This window comes from Hypanus sabinus, chromosome 10 (assembly GCF_030144855.1).
Source record: "Hypanus sabinus isolate sHypSab1 chromosome 10, sHypSab1.hap1, whole genome shotgun sequence".
Taxonomy (NCBI): Eukaryota; Metazoa; Chordata; class Chondrichthyes; order Myliobatiformes; family Dasyatidae; genus Hypanus; species Hypanus sabinus.
Window position 1 is genome coordinate 164621692 of NC_082715.1, and position 6985 is coordinate 164628676.

Here is a 6985-nt window from a genome sequence, read left to right on the forward strand (position 1 = left end):
TTCAAATACTGAATGTAATTCGAACTGCATTTACCAATCCAGAGCTGTCTGTTCTCCGATGTCTTTCTTGCACCGAAGAAGCCGAATGCACTTTGGATGACCAACGTCTGATGTTCCAGCAGGATGTGACCAACTGATCTGCAGCAGGAATGTCTATATTTCAGGAAACGTTCAGTCGGCATTTTACCTGGTGCGCACACACATCGACTTGTCGGTTCAGTCTCCTTATCGGTGTGCTCACAATTCTCATCGAGCCCCTTCCATCCAGTCAATTTCATCCACTTTGCTTCTAACTTTCACCCAGCCCTCAAATTCAGTTGGTCCATCCCGGACACTTCTCTGCCCTTTCACGATCTCTCGGTCTCCGTCTCGGGAGAGAGGCTGTCCACTAACATCTTCTATAAACCAGCTGACTGTCATAACTACCTTGACTATATACCTCTGCCAACCATGCCAAATGCAAAAATGTTATTCCCTAATCCCAGTTCCTCCGTCTCCGCTGCATAGGTTCCCAGGATTTGGCTTTCCACTCCAGGATATCTCAAACGTCCTCTTTCTTTAAGGATCATGGTTTCCCTTCCGCCGTCATCAATAATGCCCACACCCGCATCTCCTCCATTTCCCGCACTTCGGCCCTTACCCCATCCTCCCGTCACCACAACAGGACCGTGTTCCCCTTGTCCTCACCTACCACCCCACCAGCCTCCGGATCCAGCATATTATCAGCCGCAACTTCCGCCACATTCAGCAGGACCGCTCCACTAAACACATCTTTCCAACGCTACCCCTCTCCGCTTTACGCAGGGATTGTTCCCTCCGCGACTGCCTGGTCGACACTTCCTTCCCCACAGATCTCCCACCAGGCACTTATCCCTGCAAGCGTAATCGCTACACCTGCCCCTACACCTCATCTCTTACCACCATTCAGGACCCCAAACAGTCCTTCCATTTGAGGCAGCACTTCACTCGTGAGTCTGCTGGGGTCATCCATTGCATCCGGTGCTCCCGGTGATGCCTCTGCAGCATCGGCGAGACCCGACGCAGATTAGCGGACCGCTTCGTCGAGCACCTCCACTCCGTCCGCGACACCAAACAGGATCTCCCGGTTTCCAACCACTTCAACTCTGTTCACATTCCCATTCAGATATGTCCACGCATGGCCTCCTCAACTGCCATGAGGTGGCCAAACTCAGGTTGGAGAAGCAAAACCTCATATACCGTCTGGGTATTCTCCAGCCCCTTGGCATGAATACTGAATTCTCCAACTTCAGTTAATTCCATCCCTCTCCCTTCTCCCATCACTCTGCCTCCTCATCCAGCTGCCTATCATCTCTCTCAGGATTCTGCCTTCTTCTACTACACATACTGCTTTTCCCTTACATTCCTTCTTCACATTTCCTGCCTCTTCCCTCTCTGCTTCACTTTCTCTACCCCTTGATCTTTCCTCTTATTAGTTCTTCATCAGGCACCCACCAGCCTTCTCCTTCCCACCCGCCGCCCACATTTTAAATAGGGGCTTTGCCCCCTCCGTCAGTCCTGACGAAGGGTCTCGACTAGAAACGTTGACCGCTCGTTTCCACAGATGCAGCCCGACCTGCTGAGTTCCTCCAGCGTGTTGTACGTGTTACTTCGATAAAGGAGCTATGTTGGACACCCTGCATACCCATCCCCATCAATAGAGTAGATGTGAAAATCATTCGGGATTTCTATTAACAGGGGACTCACATCGACAATTAACGGGACTAAATAGACAGAGCCTCTGTACCAGAAGGGGTAGGGGCAGAGCCGGCTGTACATCCTGAGGAGACTCCAGTCATTCACCGTCCACAGTGCGATTCTGCAGATGCTCCGCGACTCAGTGGTGGCCAGCATTCTGTTCTACGCTGTCGTCTGCTGGGGCGACAGGGTGAGAGCTGCTGACGCCAAGAAGATTAATAAACTCGAAAGGAGAATTGTTTCCGATAAGAGTATGGAACTGGATTCACTGGTTGTTCTGTCTGAGCCGTGGATTCTGCAGAAACTGCGGGGCAATATGAACAATTTCTCCCACCCGTCCCTGACATACTTGTCAAAGAGAGAAGCACCTTTGGTAGCTAACCTTTTCCAGAAAGCTGCAGCACCGAACGCCACAGGTAACCCTTTCTCCGTGTGGCTACACGAACCAACAATTCCTCCCCTTTAAGCGTAGAAGTTTATGGTTTCATTGCACTATTACTTTTTGATGTACATATTTTAAATTATATATCTCAGCCATGCAACAATAATTTCCTTCGGGTTAAATAAAGTGTATTGTTATCTTGTCTTATTTAATCTTATGTGTGGTTGAACAATTTTATTGCAGGGCGAATATCATCAGGAATGATCTCCACCCAAGACAACTATGTCAAACCACCACTGAACTGAGGTTCACCAACCGATGACTTCCAGGATTTTGGGACATGTGTGCCCTGTACACAACGGACGGGTTGCGCTTGAATCCAAGCGGTGCAATATCCTGGCGGGGAGGTATGCTAAGGCTACTAGGGAGAGCTTTAAATAGAATTGTTAGGGGATGGAAACCGAACTGAAGACACTCGGGAAGGGGAAGAGGCGGTTGGTTCACAAATATAGAAAGTTTGGAGACAGGGTGTGATGGTGGATAGGCAGGTGATAGAGAAGGGACGCGCTAAACCCGACGGTTTGAGATGTGTCTATTTTAACGCAAGGAGTATTGTGAATAAAGCGGATGAGCTCAGAGCGTGGATCAGTACTTGGTGATATGATGTGGTGGCCATCACAGAGAAGTGGCTGGGTCAGGGACTGGAATAGTTGCTTCAAGTGCCTGGCTTTAGATAATTCAGAAAGGACAGTAAAGGAGGCAAAAGAGGTGGGGGCGTCGCCCCGTTGATCAGAAATAGTGTCACTGCTGCAGAAAATGTGGAAGTCATGGAGGGATCGTCTACGGAGTCTCTGTGGATGGAGGTTAGGAGCAGTATGAGGTCAATAACTCTACTGGGTGTTTTTCTAGGCCGCCCAATAGTAACCGGAATGTCGCGGATCTGATAGGGAAACAGATCCTAAACGGTGTAATTACTACAGTGTTGCCGTGGTGGGAGAGTTTAATTTGCCAAATATCGGTTGGCATCTCCATAGAGCAAGGGGCATAGATGGGGTGTAGTTTGCTAGGTGTGTTCAGGAAGGTTTCTTGACACAATATGTAGTTACCCCTACAAGAAGAGAGACTGGCTCTTGATTGGGTATTGGGAAATGAACATGGTCAGGCGTCAGATCATTTAGTGGGAGAGCATTTTGGAGAGAGAGATCATAATTCTATCTCCTTCACAATAACATTAGAAAGAGATACAAATAGGAAAGCATTTAATTGGAGTAAGGGAAATTGGACGTTTATCAGGCAGGAACTTGGAAGCTTAAATTGGGAACAGATGTTCTCTGCGAAATGTACGGAAGAAATGTGGCAAATGTTCAGGGGATACTTGTGTGGAGTTCTGCGTAGGTACGTTCCCATGAGACAGAAAAATTATGTTAGAGTACAAGAACCATGGTGTACAAATCTAGTCAAGAAGAGAAGAAAAACTTCCAAAAGGTTTAGAGAGCTAGGTAATGTTAGAGATCTAGAAGATTATGAGGCTAACATGAAGGAGCATAAGAAGGTAATTAGGAGAGCCAGTAGGGGGCATGAGAAGGCCTTGGCGGGCAGGATTAAGTAAAACCCCAAGGCAATCTACAAGTATGGGAAGATCAAGAGAATAAGACGAGATCGAATAGGACCTATCAAGTGTGACGATGGGAAAAAGTGTATGCATTCGGAGGAACTAGCAGAGAGTCTTAATGAGCAGTTTACTTCAGTATTCACTATGGAAAAGGAAAATGATCTTGGTGATTGTAGTGACGACTTGCAGCGGACTGAAAAGCTCAAGGATTTTGACTTTCAGAAAGCGGATGTGCTGGAGAGTTTGGAAAGCATCAAGTTGGATGAGTCGCCGCGACCGGATAAGGTGTACCCCAGACGACTGTGGGAGTCGAAGGAGGAGATTGCCGTGCCTCGGCGATGCTCTTTGCATTATCAATGTAGACGGGAGAGGTTCTGGATGATTAGACATTTGCAGATGTTGTTCCCTTATTCAAGAAAGGTAGCCCAGGAAATTATAGAGCAGAGCAGAGAGTCTTACTTCAGTGGCTGGTGAGTTGATGGAGAAGATCCTGAGAGGCAGGATTTATGGACATTTGGAGAGGCGGTAATATGATTAGGAATAGTTAGCATGGTTATGTCAAGGACCATAGGATCATAGAACCACAGAACACCACTGCACAGTCAGGCCCTTCAGCCCTCCATGATATGCCGACCCATTTCATCCTTAAAAAAAAGTACTAAACCAACACTACCTACAAATCATTTTTCCTTCATTAATGAGTCTGTCCAAGGGGCTCTTAAATACACCTAATGCTTTAGCATCCACCACCATCCCTAGCCAGTCATTCCAGACACTCACAACTCTCTGTGTGAAAAACGTACCCCTGATGTCTCCCATATAACCATATAACAATCACTGCACGGAAACAGGCCATCTCGGACCTCCTAGTCCGTGCCGAACTCTTAATCTCACCTAGTCCCACCTACCTGCACTCAGCCCATAACCATCCACTCCTTTCCTGTCCATATACCTATCCAATTTTACCTTAAATGACACAACTGAACTGGCCTCTACTTCTTCTACAGGAAGCTCATTCCACACCGCTATCACTCTCTGAGTAAAGAAATACCCCCTCGTGTTTCCCTTAAACTTCTGCCCCCTAACTCTCAAATCATGTCCTCTCGTTTGAATCTCCCCTACTCTCAATGGAAACAGCCTATTCACGTCATCTCTATCTATCCCTCTCAAAAATTTAAATTCCTCGATCAAATCCCCCCTCAACCTTCTACACTCCAATGAATAGAGATCTAACGTTCAACTTTTCTCTGTAACTTAAGTGCTGAAACGCAGGTAACATCCTAGTAAATCGTCTCTGCACTCGCTCTAATTTATTGATATGTTTCCTATAATTCGGTGACCAGAACTTTACACTATATTCCAAATTTGGCCTTACCAATGCCATGTACATTTTTAACATTTTAACATCCCCTAAATTTTCCTCCATTTATTTTGTACATATGACCTTATGAGTACACGTGCCTTAGGTGCCTGAGTGCGTGGAGTAGGCTGCCGGCAACGATGGTGGAGGTGGATACGGTGGGGTCTTTTCAGAGACTTTTGGGTTGGTGCATAGAGCTAAAAAATTAGAGGGCTATAGGTAACCCAAGTAATTTCTAAGGTCGGGACATGTTCGGCAAAACATTTTGGCCGAAGGGCCTCAATTGTGTTGTAGGTTTTCTATTTAACTATATAACAATTACAGCACCGAAACAGGCCATCTCGGCCCTTCTAGTCCGTGCCGTACGCCTACTTCCACCTAGTCACACTGGTCCGCAGTCAGCCCATCACCCTCCATTTCTTTCCTGTCCATATACCTACACAATGTTACTTTAAATGACAATATCGAAACTGCCTCTACCACTTCTACTAGAAGCTCGTTCCACACAGCTACCACTCTCTGAGGAAAGAAATCCCCGCCCGGTGTTACGCTTAAACATTTGACCCTCTCACAATTCATGTCCCTTTGTTTGAATCACTCCTAATATTAATGGAAAAAGCCAATGCATGCCAACTCTATCTACAACCCACATAATTTTAAACACCTCTATCAAATTCCCTCTCAACCTTCTACTCTACAAAGAATAAAGACCTAACTTGTTCAACCATACCCTGTAACTTAGGTGGGGATACCCAGGAAACATTCTCGTAAATCTCCACTGTACTATCCCTATTTTGTTTTATCATTCCTATAACTCGTTGACCGGAACTGTCAAGAATACTCCGAATTCGGCCTTAACAATGCCTTGTACAATTTTAACATTACATCCCAATTCCTATACTCAATGCTCTGATTTATAAAGGCCAGCATACCAAAAGTTTTCTTCACTATCCTATCCACATGAGATTCCAACTTCAGGGAACTATGCACCATTATTCCTAGATCACTCTGTTCTACTGCATACTTCAATGCCACACCATTTACCATGTATGTCCTATCTGGATTATTCCTACCAAAATGTAGCACCTTACACTTTTCAGCATTAAACTCCATCATCCATCGTTCAGCCCACTCTTCCAACTGGCCTAAATATCTCTGCAAGCTTTGAAAACCTACTTCATTATCCACAACGACACCTACCTTAGTATCATCTGCATACTTACTAATCCTGTTGACCACGGCATCATACAGCTCATTAATGTAAATAACAAACAACATCCGACCCAGTAGAGATCCCTGAGGCACACCACTAGTCACTGGCCTCCAACCTAACAAGCAGTTATCCACCAATACTCTCTGGCATCTCCCATCCAGCCATTGTTGAATCCATTTTACTACTTCAATATTAATATATAATGATTGAACCATCCTTGCTAACCTTCCGTGCGGAACCTTGTGAAAAGCCTTGCTGAAGTCCATATAAGCAACATCCACTGCTTTACCCTCGTCAACTTTCCTCGTAACCTCTTCAAAAATTTCAATACGATTTGTCAAACATGACCTTCCACGCACAAATCCAGGCTGACTGTTCCCAATCAGACTTCGTCTATCCGGATAATTATATCTACCATCACTAAGAATACTTTCCCTTCATTTACCCACAACTGACGTCAAACTGACAGGCCTATAATTGCTAAGTTTACTCTTAGAACCCTTCTAAAACAATGGAACCACATGATCAATACGTAAATCCTTCGGCACCATCCCCGTTTCTAATGACATTTGAAACATTTCTGTCAGAATCCCTGCTATTTCTACACTAACTTCCCTCAAGGTCCTAGGCGGTATCCTGTCAGGACCCGGAGATTTATCTACTTTTATATCCCTTAAAAGCGCTTGTACTTCCTCCACTTTA